This window comes from Microtus pennsylvanicus, chromosome 10 (assembly GCF_037038515.1).
Source record: "Microtus pennsylvanicus isolate mMicPen1 chromosome 10, mMicPen1.hap1, whole genome shotgun sequence".
Taxonomy (NCBI): domain Eukaryota; kingdom Metazoa; phylum Chordata; class Mammalia; order Rodentia; family Cricetidae; genus Microtus; species Microtus pennsylvanicus.
Genome location: NC_134588.1, coordinates 105,872,469 through 105,891,557, shown reverse-complemented (window position 1 = coordinate 105,891,557; position 19,089 = coordinate 105,872,469). Strand labels below are relative to the sequence as shown.

Genomic DNA, 19,089 nt, shown 5'->3' with positions numbered 1-19,089 from the left:
ACCTTGGTGGCCAGCTAAGGAGCCCTGAGTTTGAAACTCTCAGGGTTAGGGTAATTACTGCTTTCTAAATGTTGTTTTATTCATCATTACTGTGTGCATGTTCCCTCCACTCCAGCAGCAGCACCTTACATGCAATTAGATGTCAGGTTTAAATGTCCTCTTTCCTTCACCTCGGGCAACGGGATTCTAGACAGTGTCTCAACATTCACAGTATCAGCAGTCCTAATCTGCAATAAGAAAATTTGAAAAAGTCCCCTCAAATAATTTTGCATGAAAGCAAAAAGCGTGTAAGAGACCATCTCGGGCTTTTCAATAAAAGTTGTGCAAAATCCTACACAATGCAACATACCGACTTGCAGTCTCCCAAGTGAGGATGCATGACTGCAGGGGCAGGTTGAGCTGTACATGCTGTCCTTCCCTGTCCAGCACACAGCAGGACTCTACTTAACTATGCAGTTTTTTCTCCAACCAAAATAAACAATGAAACTCGCAAGAGTTTATTGAGCATATACTGTGCCGGATACGGTGCTGACAGTTTTCTCCGCATTACCCCCTCACCCGCTCAACCACCACTGGCGTGCCTTCATGCCCTCCATGTATTCATGAGGATACAAAGGTCGGAGAGATGTTGGATTACACAAAATCTTACGATTGTTCAGCCCAAAGCAGAGGCTCCGGCACACATCTCCACAGATTGTGACTCCTCTAAGAACCAGTGGATGGCTCTTTTAGTTTTGCCCTTCAGCTGAGGCAGTCAAGGGGAGGAAACATTAGGAACTGTATTTTCATTATAATTACCCCAAACCACTCTCTGATATGATATTCTCACCACGTGCCTAAATAGCCCCTCCCCAGACAAGCATCAGTTACCCGAGCTCATCACCTTTAATAAGCACTGCTGGTTTTAAAGGATCAAGCAAACCCTAACCCTGTACATCCAAAGAGCTTGCTGGCCTAAGTTTGGCGGAGGCACTCCAGCGTATTTAAAGCACTGATTTTAAAACCAACCGCCTCTTGTAAACACAAGTACCACGTTAGCATGTCGCACTTCCAGATCTGAACAGCTTGTGAGGTAAAATCTTGAGAGGATATGGAGAGGTTCATGCTTTTGTCTCCCCTTGAGCTCCCAGCTCACAACTTCCACAGTTCCACCTCAGGGATGTGAGTGGGACAATACACACCTAAAGTCTATACAACTCAGCATGGCCTCAAAGCTAGTCAGAAGAATCTATCCACCAAAAGGAGGCAAAATATAAACACGTCATTATCTCTGGGTCCCAGGTTAAGTGATCATATGCCACCCAGGAGGGGATATATCCAGCTCTCTTTCTCTTTAAGACAAATATGCCTGGCTGAGGCCTTAGCTTAAAGTGTCCAGGCAAGTTTGAGGCTGAGAGCATCCTCATTCCTCCAGACTGTGTGTGACAAAGGCATAGCTGCGCTTCTGAGATGCTCTCAGCCCCACCACGTTGTGGACCAGATTTCTCTGCTTGTCTCTAATTACAGGCACAGCTGGACAGAGTTCACCAAACTACGCGTGCATTACTACTTAACATGGGTCTGCTCAGTTTTTTGTTGTTGTTGTTTTTTTTTTTTTTAGTTGAAATCAGCTTTATGAAGACCATCGCTTCCGCATTCACTCAGCATCCCTTCCAGAGAGATGCAAATGTCATCACGAGACCTGGCCCTTTGAATCCAGATAAAGGTCTGGGGGCATTAAAAACAAACACACAAAACCAAAACGGGAGATTATACCCAGCACTCCCCCTCCCCCTAGCCTCCATGTGCTCATTACAACCCTGCAAAAGTTGATTTGAAAGCAAATAACATTTTTTTTCCAGAAAGATCAAGGTTACAGATTAATCCAGAGAAGAAGGAAGAAGCAAAAAGACAGATGTACCACTTAGAGGGGAAAGAATGGAAGGCCCTGTGGCCCTGCTACATCTGGTCGAGAGGACATGTCAGGTGCAGTAAGAATGACCTTCCTTCCATAAAGAAACCCCCAAATAGTCAGCCCTCCTTTTTATTTGCTTTTTTCTAAAATAAAGGCACTTACCACTGAAAATCCACAAGTCCCCACACTTGGCCCACAACACACAGGCCACCTTTCTCCATGAAAGCCCAGAGAGGGGCCTGTCAGGTTCAAGGAGCTACCTACTCTAGTGGGTTAGAACTAGGCGATGGGGAGAGAGAGAGAAAAGACAGACTTTCCCTTTAAACCTGAACAGAAGCGGATACCAAATCACATGACCTTTTACCGTAATTTCTATTAAAATCATTTCATGTCTGGTTGCTCCTGCTCTCCCGGCTCATTTGTATTGTTTACAACAAGCCACTGCACGGCCAGTTAGTGGTGGCTGACTCCATGGTTACCCGTTTGAACATTCACTAGTTAAATGGAATGTATCTGGGCTGTGGGTTCCAGGGAGCAGGCTCTTAAGTAACCACAACCCAGCTATCAATCAAGCTAATCTGAGAGAAATTAATCTTATACACGTAAGTATGGCTGCAGATTAAAAATTGATACAAAGGGGCCACCAGCTTCTACAGACTGGAGTTCCAAAAGTGGACAAGCTGAGATTCGCCTCAGAGCCTGGCAGGGTTTGGACTGTGGTCTTCTGACAGCCAGTCAGGTTGGGGGCCTAAAAAGCTTCCAAAGGTTATACGACCACCCTTGACAAACAAAGACACGCACCCCCGCCTCCTCCCCGAGTCACGAGAGCGTTTCTTTCACCTGGTAGCCCTTAGAATCAAAACACGGGTTTAACCAGACTGCAATCGCAGCAAAGTAAATTAAACAGATGCATACACGACCGTCAAACACCAGACAAGCACCGAGTAGGATTCAATTAAAACTGAACCTCAGAGGCATACGCGATGAGTAAATTATAAGTGCAACTAGTACAGTTTAAGGAGAGCAAGCACAATGCAAGCTCATTCCACTGTGCACGAATTTATGGAGTTAATTCTTTAAAAGCATCCTCCCCCCCCCACCGCCAAAGCTAACTTGTTTCTCGAGATGGACACGACCCACAACTATCGGCCCTAATAAAAATTGTGAAGTTGTACAGTTTAATGCCCACAATAATTGGCCCACGAGTCACATCTATATGCTAAATGAGAAGGGCAAAGAGCTAAAGCTAAGATATTACAACCCCGTCTACTGCAAAGTCACTGGATCAGAGGCTACAATTGATCTGTTGCCTCAGAACGAATTGAAACTGAATGTAACATAAGGTCGGAAAAATCCCTCCTGTACTGCTAATCGGATATCGTATAATGGTTGATTGCAGCTTTGCCTTGTCCTAGTGCTGCCTAAATCATACATACTTACAGGTTCTGGGCTCTTCCAAGAGTTTGGTGCAGTTTCAAGGACAAATGTCTTAAGCAAAAGCCTCTACTGTGCAGCAGGGAGCCTGCTCGGATCTGATGACAGGAGCGTGGTGCTAAATCTGACAACGGAGAAGGAAACTTCCTGTGTGGAGAGGGGATCTGGGAGAGGCTCGGGTTCAAGAGGCAGCTGGGAAGGTGCTGCTCCGTCTGCTCCGGGGCTGTGTGGACAGGGGAGCAGCTGGGCTGTGTTTGCAGCCCTGCAGAAAGGAACCTTTTACTGAAAACCAAGGGTATCACATTTCAGAGGAGCCCGTGCCAAGTGCTGGAGAGCAGACCAACCTTTGACAACTTCACACAATTCACCCCAGCGGACTCCAGCACAGGTCAGGGAGGCGTGTGGAAAGAGTCTCTCCACTGCCAGGTCTCATCTCTGTGTCTCAGCCCAGCACCCAGCTAACCAAAGGCTAGCACCCGCTGGACATAACACCAGAACAGGGCACTCCCTGCACTTAACTTAAACATGGCTTCTACCTTGGCTGCCCTCACCCACCATGTCCTATAGGCTAATGGAGAGCAGTTAGTCCAGTTTGTACTTCTGTGTATGTGTTTATATGTGCGTTATAGTATGTGTTTATATGGGTATGTGCATGTACATGTTTATATATGCTTTATAATATGTGTTTATATGTGCTTTATTGTATGTGTTTATATGTGCTTTATAGTATGTGTTTATATGGGTATGTGCACGTACGTGTTTATATATGCTTTATAGTATGTGTTTATATGTGCTTTATAGTATGTGTTTATATGTGCTTTATAGTGTGTGTTTATATGTGCTTTATAGTATGTGTTTATATGGGTATGTGCACGTACGTGTTTATATATGCTTTATAGTATGTGTTTATATGGGTATGTGCACGTACGTGTTTATATATGCTTTATAGTATGTGTTTATATGTGCTTTATAGTATGTGTTTATATGTGCTTTATAGTATGTGTTTATATGGGTATGTGCACGTACGTGTTTATATATGCTTTATAGTATGTGTTTATATGTGCTTTATAGTATGTGTTTATATGTGCTTTATAGTATGTGTTTATATGTGCTTTATAGTATGTGTTTATATGGGTATGTCATGTACGTGTAGAGGTCAGGGAAAGACGACGGCCTGTGTCTTCCTCTACCATTCTCTACCTTATTTCTTGAGACAAGGTCTTTTACTGAACTTGGGGCTCCCTGATTGGCTAGAGTGACTGGCCACAGGAGCCTCCAGAATCCTCCTCTTTGCCTCCCTAGGGCAAAGACTGCAGTCATGTGGTACTACTATGGCTTTGTACAAGTGCACTGGGAATCGAACCCAGGTCCTGATGCTCACACAGCAGGCAACTTGACTGCCTGAGTTACCTTCCCAGATCCTATTTTTTTTTCTCTACCCATTTTGTCTGGGACTCCCATGATGTTCCTGAGAAACAATCTGAGATAAGAATAATGAAGAATTTAGTCCTTTCGTTCCCAAATCTAGACTGTGACAATTGATGGGGGAGGGGGAACAACTGTGTGGCTAAGACAAACTGGAAGTGACTGCAGAACACAGCTCCGAGTGAGCTCACTATCCTAAGAGACAAGGGGCACCCAGAGCAGACCAGTAAGAAAGAATATGGGTGCTACCCTCCAGGATGGAAGCCACATTCTCAATTATCAGTCTTGATACAGAAGAGAAGAAGCACTGAGACTTCACTCTCTCCCTGAATGAAAGCTGCTCCTATTTTATTATAGCCTTATTTATTTCAGGGGGGGGGTGTAGAGGTCAGAGGTCAATTCCCTCCTCTCATCACGTGTGTTCCAAGGATCAAACCCAGGTCATCCAGCTTGGTGGCAGGAGCTTTTACTCACTGAGCCATCCCCTTGGCCTTCGCTGAGCAAAAGTAAAAGGATCATAAGAGGCAGTGATGGGGACCATGATAGGGGGAGGCAGTCACTAATAGCCAACTCAGTCTAGTCACTGTCTGAACACTCCATCATCTGTGAGGTCCATGCTACCTCGCCCTTCTCTCCAGCCCCTGTGAGGCGATTCCACAGAGGCCTATGAAAAGGTGTTTTTCAAGATTGTGCATCTCACTTCACAAGACAAAAACCACAACTGGCCTCTTCACAGAGGCCGTTGGAAATGTTGCAAGAAGGTAGGAGCACTTTTGCCCTCCTTGTCTGAGGCCTGGCCCAGGAGCGGCCTGGGAAAATGACAAACTATGTGAAGCCTTCGTTTTGCAGGTCGGCCACACACTGCATTCTAGGAACAGTAACGATGCACTCCCTCCCGTGTGAAAGTCACACCATTCCATGAATGGAGCCGGCTGGGACGCCCGGTTTTACATCTACCCTGACTCTACCACTCCACCCACCCAAGATAAACAGTTGCTCAGAACATCCATATTTCTGTTTTTCTCATCTGCAGAAGAGATGCAGCCTCGCCGCCATTTAAGATTTTTGTGAGGATTTAAAGGCTAACATATGTTGGGGACGGACCTCAGAGCCTGGCACTCACATGGTCACAAACATTTACTGAGGCTCTGTTAACAGTCAGGCATGGTGCCAGACACTGTGGGCACAAAGTCAATCACAACACAGGACCTTCCCTCAAAACACAAGAGCCGGAGAGTTAAGTCTTCGTCCTCCCTTCCCATAACCTTTGCAGGCCCTACTAGACACACAAGAGGATTTCCAAAGCGTCTGTCTCGGGGCTGGAGAGGCAGCTTGCAGGAAGAGCAGAGGCCCTGGCGTATGCCATGCCCTGGGTCCTTCTCCAGCAAAAACACAACAAAAACAAACAAACAAGAAACTAAAGGAAACCCTTCCTCTCATTTGACCCTCCCAACAATTTTACGAGCTAGATGAAACTATGGCCAATTCATAAATGGGAAAAGGACAGCTTCAATAGGACACAGCCAGTAAACTGAAGCCTGAATGTCAATGAGGCTCTCTGGTGAGCACAAGCACTCCTTAAGGGATCTGTATGAGTTGGTCCTATTTTGTGCAATTCTTTCTTGTACTGTGCCTGGATTTTGTTGTTGTTTGTTTATAGTGCTAGGGATGGGACCGAGGTCCTGTACTCCCTACCCCATTACCTTAACAATTGTTGTACTTCCCTAAAGGCAGCGTGGACGCCTTAAAGCATCTCTTAAAATTATACTGTATTTTGCTAACTGACCTATCATGATGGAATAGATATGTCATGTTCAGTACATTTCTCTAAATTGGAAAGAAATCTGAGCTGGGCTGATTGTATTAAATGACCAATTTCAGGGACAGCATTCAGCTCATGCTAGTGTGGAGGGCAGCTGCACCTCAAAAATAATCATATGTCTATCCAAGTTTACGGCACCAACACAACATTAATCTCCCGGGACTGTGTTTTCCTCTTGGTTAGCGCGCATCTACCTCTGGCTAAGCACCTCATGATTTTGACAAAGGTGAATAGAAATTGACTTGTAAGCACAAATTTGATCTCATGGCATCTTTGATTTCTAGTTTGACTGAGTTTCCAGGCGTAACAGATCACAGAGTGTAGAATCCTGCCTATCATTATTTGGGGCATGAGCTAAGGACATCTGGGTTTCAAACAGAATCCAAACATAGTTCTCTCATTCCACGTTTTGACATGCATTGTCTGTACAAACAGCCCTTTCTTGAGCAATACTTGACCTAGTCTTTCACCACATGCTCTGGAATACAGTTCATTTACAATGACAAAATTGGCTAGGCTTTTATAAGTGAATCATTCATAAAAATATCCCTAAAAGATACATGTACCACACCTCCACTTGGAGTCAACTGATATCTTCCATTCATTACTTCTAATCTTTTACCCATGAAGACATATGTTTTCAGATGCGATTTATAGCACTATATATAAGCATTTGTCACCAAACAACAATTTCTGTAGCCTTCACAAAAAAATGCCTACATTTTAGATTAATATCAACGCTACAGAAAAACGTACAAATGACAGGCAATGTTTGAAACAAACAAAACAATTGCTAAATATATTAGGTTTGTTTTCAAAGTCATTTACTTGTTTATGTGGACAAGAAGTGACCCTCTCGGGAAGGGGTGGAGTAAGAAAAGCTTAAAAGCTGCCAATGTCTTGGCACTGTCTCTTTTAGAATCACCATGCCTATGGACTGCCTGCCACCTTCAGGGACCCATTTCTGTGTTACTTCCTGCTTCCTCCCTGTCTGCCTTGCTCCACGGGAAGTCAGGAAAGCATGGACAAAAGAGGCTCTGCTTCCAAATGATCAGACCCAAATAGTAAGACCTGGTCAGAGGAGAAGAGGTTGGCCCAACAATTCTCACTCAACCGTCCACAGCCATCTTGAGAAATGATGATTTGGCTAGTTACATTTGATTAGTTACACAAACAATAAAGGTTCAGGAAACTAATAATTTCTTCAAATTACACACAAATTAGTGGATGGCCCAGCAGCAATTCTAAAATGAGAGCTGGAGACCTCATTCCAAGCCTTTCCCACAATATCCACAGGGTAATTCCCTCAAGGGAGGACCCGGAGTGGCTACCTGCCTTCGTTTCTTTGGTTCTTTGGTGGATTTTGTTTGTGTATTTTTATCTGGTTTTGTTGTCATCTTGTTTTAGACATGGTGCCACTTTAGAGCCCTGGTACTTAAGGCGACCCTCCAGCTTCAACCTCCCAAGTGCTGTGATTATAGGCCTGAGCTTTACATCCCACAGCTCGGTTAAAATAGGCCAGGCAATGTTAACACACACGAACACACACGTGCACTTACACACACACACACACACACACACACACACACACACACCATTTCTAACTGGAATTGCCTTATCTTTTCTTGTCTTATATCTTGGCCTATGATTTCACTGAGTAAATATCTTTCTTCATTTTTACTCACTCATATTTTTAATGAATTTCAATGTCAAAAATATCTTACAGCAGGTCATATGCTTAGTAATAGTACTGTTTCACTATTTCAGGGGAAACTGAAGCCTCCTATTTTATTGTCAGTCTCTAAAATTCCTAGAAATATCTCAGAACCCCTTTCCAGCCACTCTGCAAGAGTTCCTATCTACCCATTCAACTTCAGATTCGAGTGCAATGTCTTCAAGTTCAATCCTCACGTGTCCACACACCGAAGAACATTGCTCAACTCCACAATCTGCCACGTGAATCACTCATATCACAACAGAAGAACTATTTTCACATTCGAGGTGTCACTGATAAAACAATATTTCACTCAAACAGGCCACACCAGTTATTATGATCTGGTCTAGGGAATGGGCAATATAAGCTTGGGTTTTTTTGCAGAAAGAAAAGGTCTGTTTAGGACAACCTAGATAGATAGATAGATAGATAGATAGATAGATAGATAGATAGATAGATAGATAGATAGATAGAGATGGTATACAAAGTAAACACCTGCATTCAAACCTGAATGTCTAAATCCCATGAGGTGTGCATTCCAAGCCAATGAACTTGAGCTCTGTAACATACCCTGCACACTGTTGTTTATACCCTGGGCATATGGTCACAATAAGGAAATAGCCTCTGGAACAAGAGTAAGTGGGAGCATCTGTTGAATGACTTGTTATTCATCTTAATCACTTAAGGAAGAATCAAAGGAAGAGTACACTGGAGGCCATCTAGTCTACTCCCTTTGGTTGGACGCAGAGATCAAAAGGTCCACCATTGTTCTCTGATGAACTGGTACCAGATTCTACAGATAACTGTTTCCCATCACTGCTACTGACCTTTCACGGCAACCAGCACCCTGCCATCTCTACGTTATCTGTTAAAAAGCAGGTTTCTGACTCTGATGGTGATTGGCCTGAAGGACCATCAGAGGTACCTGCTAACTCTGCAACCTTCCGAAAGCACACGTGCACACTAAACTGAAGATGAACTCCTCGCAGCTGAAGGGAGCGCTCATTTCCACTGGCGACTTTGGATTTTTCTCCATACACAATAAGTTGGAAATATATACAGGCTGTGTTTACAGTGGCACGAGAGCCACAGTCTCTAAGAAGGGCTATAACTTGCTAACAGTATTCCTGATTTATGTCGGGAAACACACAGGGCATGAAATGATTTCTGCAACCTAACATTTTCCTCAAGAACGCTGGTGAGCCGAAGATATATTCCCCAGCTGTGGGACTGCTTGCCCCTACTCCCTTCTCAAGACACATACATGTTGAGTGATTATACATGCTATGTCCCTAAAAAGAAGTTTTACATTGGTAAGTGGGAAGGGAAGGAGAAAAAAAAAGAGAAGAGACTAAAAAAGAAAGGAAGGCAAAGAGGCAAGTAAGGAATCTATTTCCATATAACGTCTACCTTGTAAAAAGTGATTGCCTTCTTAAGATAGGCAATAAATAATCTTCCTAAGTGCAGGCTATGGGATGTATAGTTATAAACTATCACTCGCCAGACAAATGTTAGTTATTTTTCTTGTTAGTATTTAACAGATATGGAAATTTGCTTCCCAGTCTACAATTGTGCTAATAAAATAGGCATTTGTGGATATAAATTACCATGCTCATAACATCAGCCTTATTAATTGAATATATCTAAGAGTGAGATCAAATTTAAATGGGAAGCGTATATTTTGAAACATAGTTTACACAACCTCTTAAATATCTATGAAGCTGCAGATATAAACATTTCGCTTTGCTCATATAATATTGGCACTCTGAGCCTGTATTCAAAACAATCAAAAATCGTTGTTAGAAAAGCATATTTTCTAAGGAAATAAAACAATTTCTCTGTTACTTACAATTTACAGAGGAATAAAACAAGTAAATCATCATTTAGCATTATTTTCATGGTTTGGTCAAGGTTATTTACCTGAGCAGACAAGCCAAAAAAAAAAAAAAAAAAAAAGAAGCAACCCCAAGTTCAATCTCCAGTATCCTGGAGATTTCTAAGACTCCAGAGACAGGTAAAAACTGCTCGCGATGCTGCAGTACCATCCTCAGGTGCCACTCACTGTCAGGTGTGTGTGGTACCCATGTCCAAGGGACGATCAGAGGCCTGGTCTGTACAATCAGGAGTCATCTGAGGTGGAGATTTTGCAACCAGGGTAGCACGCTGAAGGGTATCAAACCTCCAAGAAAAAAAAAGTCCCTGATCTAAGTACTAAGCGTCCAGAGCTCTGGGGCTTCACCCTTGAACTTTTATCAGACCAGAAACAACTGGAATGCTCACTCAGAGAGTTTTATAAAGAGATGTTTTCCTACTACACTGAACTTGAGGGATCAGAACCATTAGATGTGTGTGTGTGTGTGTGTGTGTGTGTGTGTGTGTGTGTGTGTGTGTGTGTCAACAACCTATGTCAAATATCTTGGAGATCTCTTACAATTATCCCTTCAAAGAAGACTCTTGGGGTTTCTAAACCTTGGACCACTGATTCCAAACTCTATACAGTGATGAGCTGGACAGAAGTAAATGAAAGCTGACCATTTGGCAAAATATCCTTGGGCCGGGGAAGTAATTTAGTGGTAGAGTTCTTGCCTGGTATACAGGATCTCTGTCCCAGTACCACCAAAAGGCAAGGGGCAGTGGTGGTTGTTGTTGTTGGTGGTGGTGGGGTGCTTTCTTAAAGTCTCCTACAGTACCCTACCCCTAACTTTGGTCTGAAAGCCTGTGAACACATGGCTAATTCCTTCCTCTGAGTCTAAAGGCCCAGTTACTCTAGAGGACTGGCCTTGGTAACCTAAAACCTGAATTGTGAGGCCCTGTTACTTCACAACTGTAACCAGTGATAAGGAAGTCCTAAGAGACAATGTCTCTTTTGCACAGAAAACCCCAGTATGTTATTTTTTTTTACTTTAGGAAGATAATCTTAAATGATTTTTTAAAAGAATCACAATATTGTGATTCTTAGTAATCATTATCTCAAAATGACAGATGCTATTGTTCCTGGAAAAATTTTCAGTTGCTTTTCTCCTACCCGCGCTTCAATGGAAAGATTTGTCAAGTGCCCCCTGGAGAAAACGGAAGGTCTGCATTTAAATAGAGATATAGCCCTTGCAGGTACCTGAGAGGCGGATACTGTCAGGGCCCCTTAGCGCAGCTAACTCGGATTGTATTAGGCCCATTTCAATGCTGTAGCTATCCTGTTTCCTGGCGCTCAGGCTATTTCCATCACAGTCCCTTCTTCCCCTGCACATTCTTCCTAGTGTGCGTCCCGAGAAGTTAAAATTAAACCTTGTTCCAAAGCAAAGCCCTCACACTAACAACAAGCAATTACCACCGTACATATCATTCCTGATGTGTACAAAAAAGACCACAGAAGATAGCAGGGCCAGAAATGTTAAATAATTGAAGAGTATAATGACTTAATAGAGTAGTAAGCTTGGTTTACACTGCAGCCAATTTAAGCCATAAAAATACTGTGTAAAAATTTTATCTTGTGGTTGACCATTACATAGTCCATCTATAATTCAAAAGTGCCTACCTCGTCAGTGTTCTTCTTCATCAATGTGGCTTTCCCTCAAAAGCTTTCTATCCCGACAGTTTTCCAACAATATCCAAACAAACACCACTTTTCTGCTTTGTTTCATAAAATCCTCTCACCAGGATGACCCGCTCTGCCAGGTCTCATTGAGACTGACGTCACCCGTCAACAACCTCCAAAGACAACTTCGACCTCCTCAAATATGAGTCCGCTTGCAATGAACAGAGTGACGTACACAAGACATCAAAGTCAATAAGTAAGTAAATAAAGCTCCTTGCTTGCCACCTCTGTAAACAAAAGAAGACTCTTCTAAATCATTCTCTTTCCTTGGCAGATGAACCCAGGGATACGTCTGTTAGGAAGTGTCAAGGGACCCACACAAAAGTTTCCTTTGAGGGTTCCACTAAGGTACCTAGTAGAGAAGCAGGAGAAACAAGCCATGCAGGAAGATCAGTCCCAAACATAAGCCCAGTACCCCTGGCAGGCTCTTGCCAAAGTTCTCACTACAGTTGAGAACGAGATCCCGGAAAGAAGGATATTCAGACAGTTTTCCATAGCATGCTCCTGAGAGCTTTTCCGTGGTCTGCAAGGTTTAGTCAGTTAGCCCTTATCTTGCTGGGCTGCCACACTCACGCTGAGTCAAATTTGGAACTCGAAATGAAAGATGAAAGATCTTGAAGATCACTTAATATTGAAATACTGTTGTGGTAATAAGTGGGGCTCAGCTGGAGACAGAACATGGCACTCTCTGGTAACCTTTTAATTTCTGGAAAAAATGGCACAGAATAAAGTGAGCTGTGCGCACACACACACATACATGAAAACCTTATTGATGGATCTAGTCTATTTTGTTAAGCAAAGACTATCAGAAGGTTTCAGTACATATCATACAAGAAGGCTTAACTGATTCTGATTTCCTAAAGGGAAGGAGACATCTTCATCACCACAGTCAACGGACAGTTTAATGTGCAATGCGGTGCCATTCACAACAGATACACATTGAATCCGATGGAATGCAGGCTTAAAGAGTTAGGAGAATTGCTTTAGGACAAAATGACAAAGGCACAGAGAGCAGGCAAATCAATGTTTGAAAGATCCTGGAGGCCTGCTTCCCCACAGCCTGCCGGCTTCCTCAAAGCAAGGGAGCTTCCCTTTCAAGGTCATGTCACCTCCACCAGCTCCAGCACCCGCTCTTCCAAGCCTCTGCCATCCCCAGCTCAGAGCTGAGAGGCCTTCAAACTTCCCTCTCCTTGTCTCAGAGGCAGAACTGTTTCTCAGGTTGGTTAACTCGGTTAACAACAAATTTACTGGACAGGAAACAAAACAAAAACAAACAAACAAACAAAGCCAGGCTGAAGTCACTGTGTGGTCCTTTTTGGCAATCTTTTCTCAGACACTTCTGACCCCCCCCCCCCAAACTTGGGTGTTTCTGAACTTGGGTGTTTTCCAAACACCCTCCGGTATTTGGTCTTTGAGCACTGTGGGAAACAAATGAGTTTCTCTTCAAAACTAGTCGAACCCATTCAGCTACTCTGAAACATACTTCAGAAGCTGAGGGTCTTCGCATTGCTGGGCAGGGTTGTTTGAAAGTGGCAGGAGGTCATAGGCCCATTTGGTAACTCAGAATCAGCTCAACAAAGCAACACAGTTAATAAACACATAGGGTCATCCCTCATCGCCTAGGCTTGCAAGAGGTTTAGAGGTGGGGTGGGGGCGGGGGTGGGGGTGGGGGATGGGGTTCCAGGCAGTTCCAGAATCGCTTGTTAAGATTCTGGATGGAGGAGGAGTTGTATCTAGGAGAAAGTTCCCTGCTGAAAGGGAAGAGGAGAGTGGGGGAGCCTTGGGTCTCCTTTCACCCAAGGAGGGGTGGGGAGGGGTGGAGGCGAACTGGGCTCTACTGCTCTGAAAGAATCAAAAGGTGGCAAGGAACGACAAGCAGTCTGAAATACTTAGTCCAGTGACCTCCAGACAACTTCGGTGACTTCCTCCCTGGGGAAGGTGAAAGCATTGGCGAGCCTGGGGAGGAGGGAAAAGCCAGAGGACAGGAGGGACACGAAGCACCATTAACAGCAGCACTGCCAGAGGGCAACACCCTCCAACTCCTGGCACCCTGTTCACCCACAGCTACTCCTGCCCCATGTCCCCTTGGCCCTATTCCCTCCCAGTCCCTGCGCCCTAACTCTGCCTTAGGTCTTTGCCACTTTACCAAGCCCTGAAAGTCTGGAACCAAGAAGGGGGGATGGGAGGGGTGTTGAAAGAAGGAACCTAACAGCAATTCAGATTTATCCGTGTCTCCAGCACACACCTGACAGTTTTGCAGTCTGGGCCAGGCAAGTCGATCAGAGGCGGGCACTACTTATGCGTGTGTTATTGAGAGAGGGTGTCCTTTTTATTTTTCTTTTCTTTTCTTTCTTTTTTTCTTTTTTCTTTTTCTTTCTTTTTTTTTCCTTCAAGAGACTCTAGGCAAGTGAAGGGGGAAGGGGTAGCAAAACGGATTCCAAGCCGGACTGCAAACAGAGATGCAAATGTCTGTCTCCAGACGCTGCTGGTTAAGGATGGGGCAGTTACCTTTGGCAGGGTCAGAACTGCAGCAGGTTAATCGGGTGAGTCCTCGGGGATTTTTTTTTTTTTAATTTTTTTTTCAAAGCAGCCGTGGCAGCCCCGGTTGCTTTGGCTTAGGAAAGTCTACAAACCCCCCATGCAGGGACATCGCACATCTCACACACGCCTCCTTGAGCTGGGCTCCCGCGACCTCGGCGGGGCGAGGGGGTGGCGGGCGGCCGGCGGGCGGCCAGGGCCCGGCCCCAGGCTGTGTCCCCGCGCGCGGCGGCCCTGCGTGGGCCCCGGGGTCCGCGTCCCGAGCGGCGCAGCACTCACCCAGCCGGGCGGCGAGGGGCCGAGCTGCGCCCGCGGCTAGCCGGAGCGCCCAGGCGCCTCCCTTCGCTCTTGGTAGCGTCGGTCCGCACTCCCTGTGACCCAGGACGTCATGATGCCTTCCCTGTTTTCTTAATGATAACTTGGCAGAAGAGGAGACAGGCTGCCAGGTTCTCCTCGGGTGGTTGCGTGGTATGTGCACGTTTCTCTTTGCATGCGTTTGGCTCCCTCTTTTAAAAAAAAATAAAATAAATATATCTCTCTATTTTTTTTTTGAAAAAAAATTTTCCCCGGCACTGTCAGGATTTGATGGCATTACTGCGTTTGCATAATCGACGCCTCTGGGTGTGTATAGATGTATGTATGTGCGTGTGATTTCTTTTTTTCCCTTTAAATCCTGCTGCTCCTGCCTCCGTCTCCGCCGCAGCCGCTGCAAAAGCAAGCATGCGTTCCTCTTTTGTCTTTCATTTTACCTTCAGGGTGACATTCAGTGCCAACTGCTCCCTTTTGACCGTCGCCAATCCCCGCCTGGGCAAAATAAATTTGAAAAAAAAAAAAACACGGAGTGGGGGAGGGGAAGGAGGAACCCCTTCAGTCCCAATGCTGGGGTGCTGGATTCCGGATTCCAGACCTATGCGACCCACCTCCCAACCTTAAAAATAAACATTTTCCCCTCTACCCACCCGGCCCAGGCAGAGATTCGGCATCCACCCAGGGCCCCACTCATGTTCGCGATTCACGCTGGCTGACTTGCATACCCGGTGCGTAGGCCTCACACAATTGGAGCTATTTTTCTTTAAATCCTTTTTTTTTTCTTTTAATGGGGAGGGGGTAGGGAAGAAAGAGAAGTCCCAGACTGAGTGAGGGTTCTATGGAGAAGGAAGAAAAACGTGCGGGGGGGGGGGGGGGGTGTATACTGGCATCTAAGTCACCACCAGGGGAGTTTGGAAGGACATAAAGGGTGACAGCATTTATTTCACTTATTCTAAATGGCAGTAAAACTTTTCTATATAGACAAAGATGTGGCAGCTGACTATCCAATGCCTAGGTCATTTTATTAATGATGTTCCCCAGAATCAGAAGGAGGGGGAGGGGGCTCCAGGGTAACCTTAATACTTCTGTCTGCAAACAGGAAGTTGTACTTTAGCTGGTGTGATCACAGGACTACATAGCACAGACAACTCAGTTTTGTCAGGCTTCCTTTGCTGTCTGCTCCCTGTCTGGCATCCCTGCATTCTGTCAGGTCATCACAATATCGTATATATTTGCACCTGTGTGTGGACCGGAGCTGTGCAGCACCAGGTCCAAAAACCATTTTGTCCATCTTTACCATTACGTATCCATTTGTATAACAGACTGAGGAATTTCCCCTAAGCCTGACCATGACCTTGCTCTCGAGAATGTGCACATTGCTGAGATCCTTCACTGTCCCCAACAGATTCCAAATTCCTAAAATATGACAGTAGAAGCCAAGGTTGGGGGTGGGGAGACCCACAGAGGAGAATGTAAAATCTGAGAAGTGGAAAGGCCTGGAAGGGAACTCTTAACTCGCCCGAGATCATCCTGGGCAGCTGTCCATTTGAACGGTTTGTCTAACTGCAGCCGGCTAAGTGTCATGAGAGCACCACGACACTTGTTGCCTCCTTTCCCTTTAGAGTCACAACCCAAGAACTGCTAGCAAACCCCATGGGGAAGACACTGTAATTATGCAAAAGCCAGACAATCAGAATTGGAGGAGAGCCTGGCTGAAGTGGACTAAGAGGGTCAGAGGACTATTGACGAATGGCAGGATCCCAAGAGTTGAGCGGAGCCTCTCCACGGTTGACAATCGGCCCAGATGCTCTGGCTCCGTTTACAGTCTCTTTGGACTGCCAGGAGATGAGCTGATCCATCCCCTTGGTGCTGAGAGGTGACCAGAGCCATTGATTCAAGAGATCTAGAGCCTATTCAGCATCCCTGTCTACAGATGTTATTGGTAACTTTCCAGTAAATAGCCAAAACACACTGGTTAACTGGTTCACAGACAGTGTCCAGTTCTCCGGGGGTTTTCCTCGGTATTATTTTTAATAGTTTTGTTTTTTTGTTTGCTTTTTGTTTCACTTATTGTCCTCAGAACCAGACTTTTGATGACCTACCTCCAGGATATCAAAAGAATAATTTAAAATGAAAGAAAAAAACTTGACTAACTTTAATCTCCTGAAATACATTATATTTTCTTTCCAGGCAAATGCTGTCCTTGCTTCACCGACCCACACATCAGTGCAGGGGTCAAGAGGTCCCTTCCCTTGGCAGTCAAGGCTCAAGTTCTCCAGAGGCCTGAATAGATGATTGTCTGTTTGCTTGCTCTTTGGGGACGAAGGGGGCGGGGGTCTTATGTGGCTCTGATTGGCCTCAACCACCCAGCAAGCCTCCTGACTCAGCCTCCTAAGTGCTGGGATTACAGGCATGCACTGCCATGCTCAGCCCGCATAGAAACTTTCCCAGTCAAGACCCTCCAACTCTTCCAAGAAGGCATCTTTGCTGGTTGTCTGAGTTCAGACTCAGACTATTTCCAAGGTTTTATTTTCTGTCTTCTTCTTAAATGTAATAGTTAATAGAGTTTTAGCATGCTCAGTTTAACTTCCCAGCCAAACCAGGAGGGAATGAAAAGAGCTGACTAAGCAGCATGGGACACAAAGAAAGCAAGGCTGTAAACTTGACTTTGTTAAAAACATGGGAATCAAATTCAATCTCCAACACAGTAGGAAGGGAAAATGGGGATTTGCCCCACCTTGTACAAGAATATCCAAGCATGGAGAAGGAGGTTACACAGCTAGGATTCAAATTCAAGGATGCTGAGTTCTCACTGTCAACCTATTGTCAATGGTTGGCATCATACCCAGACTGGTCCCCCCATGGACCAATCAGGTTGGTAATTCACTGCCATCTCACAGGTTCAGGGAACTCCCCCATTATTCTTTCCCTAGCATGCCAGGCCTTCCTTCAGCCTCTAAAATCAATTCATTTTTCCAGTTCTACCCACTGGTCAAGGCCAAGTTCCAACCCTACTGCATCCACAATGCTGCTGTTTATGACCATTCTGCTCATCCACCATTCCACAGTGTTCACTGCCGCATAGAGCATCGCTGTTTGCTGTTTGGGGTTGTTCTTAATTCTTCTCCACCTTCCAATTATTTTCTAACAGAATTATGCCGCTCCCTGCACCCCCACCTTTTCCGGTTTATCTAGCATGATGCCAATTATAACAGTGGCTTTCCTCTATGCCTCTGGTGCATCAGTCCACACAAAGATGCCCTCTGGAGCATAGGAATGGCCAACTGGTCTCTGTGTACCTTGCACAGTCGTCAGAAAACAAGCCACCATGACTTGGCTGTACACACTCTGCTGCAATCCTAGCACCCAGCAGGGAGGCTGAGGCAGGAGGAGCTAGGGTTCCCAGGAAGGGCGGAGGAAAGGGAAAAAAATGAGGTCAGATGGGTGGCCAGATTATTTGCTTAGAGGATGATATTATGATGAGGTAGAATTTGGCATCGGGGCTGTCAATGGTGAGTAGACATACAGAGAAAGCGGATGGAAATGGGATCATGTAGGAGTTGTGGTTGCTAGTTTTGCATTTCCCAAGTGTGTTTGGGATTAAAAAAATGCAACACTTAGGGTCTCGTGGTTACCAGATACACTAGCAACTCTGGATCAGCTACTGGAGGACAGCTTGTGTGGCCTCAGGCAAAGGCTTTGGTTCCCCAGTTGTACAAAGTAGAGTTCAACTAACTCCAAGGCCTCTCTAGCTCCAGGAGTCTGAAACAGAACGTGAGGGGGAAGAGAAAGCAAGGGCAAGCTTGGGCATCCCACCGTTTCTTCAGGGTTTGAAGACTGATGTAAACATAGATGCTCAAGAGCCCAGGCTGAGTAAGGCAAGTTCAAGTTCCTACCTCTCATTCTTTAGTATAATTCAGAGTCCTTTGGAAAAACAGAATTCATAGACAAAAGTATGTTCAAGCTTGCACTCTCAGGCTGGGCTGTAGCTTCGTAGTACGGTACTTGCCTAGAATACATAAGTTCCTGGCGTCAAATACCCAGAGAGAGGTAAAAACATCACTTCTACAAGTGTCCTTTTTATACAAGAGGAGATTATCAGTAACCATGCACACTGGTCATCTAGTACAAGCCCCAGAGTGTCACTAGTCATCATTCATGCTTACACACAATTTATTTTCCCTCTAACACGAGCTAATTTGACATGAATGGGTCCAATCATTGTCTTCAACTCATAAGCAATAAGCAGCTTGAATGAAATCATGATATGCTTTGAAAGTCAGAGACTGACAATTAAGAGACATGGAGACAAGGACCTGAAGGAAAGGAACCTTGTGTGTATTTCCTGCCTCTAGCCACTC

At 45.0% G+C, this 19,089-nt stretch overlaps 1 protein-coding gene across 6 annotated transcripts in view; it reads right to left on the bottom strand.

Annotated features, from left to right (window-relative positions):
• Positions 1-19,089, bottom strand: part of Esrrg (estrogen related receptor gamma) — a 612,799-nt gene that overhangs the window by 550,345 nt on the left and 43,365 nt on the right. Inside the window, exon 1 of one of the 6 annotated variants that reach the window (XM_075989426.1) lies at positions 14,127-16,849. The exons of 2 other annotated variants lie outside the window; for them this stretch is intronic. The gene's annotated coding sequence lies outside the window, so the exon portion shown is untranslated. Of the gene's footprint in view, positions 1-3,334; positions 3,574-14,126; positions 16,850-19,089 lie in introns of those variants that run through there. 3 more of the 6 variants (XM_075989427.1, XM_075989424.1, XM_075989428.1) reach the window with 3 other exon arrangements.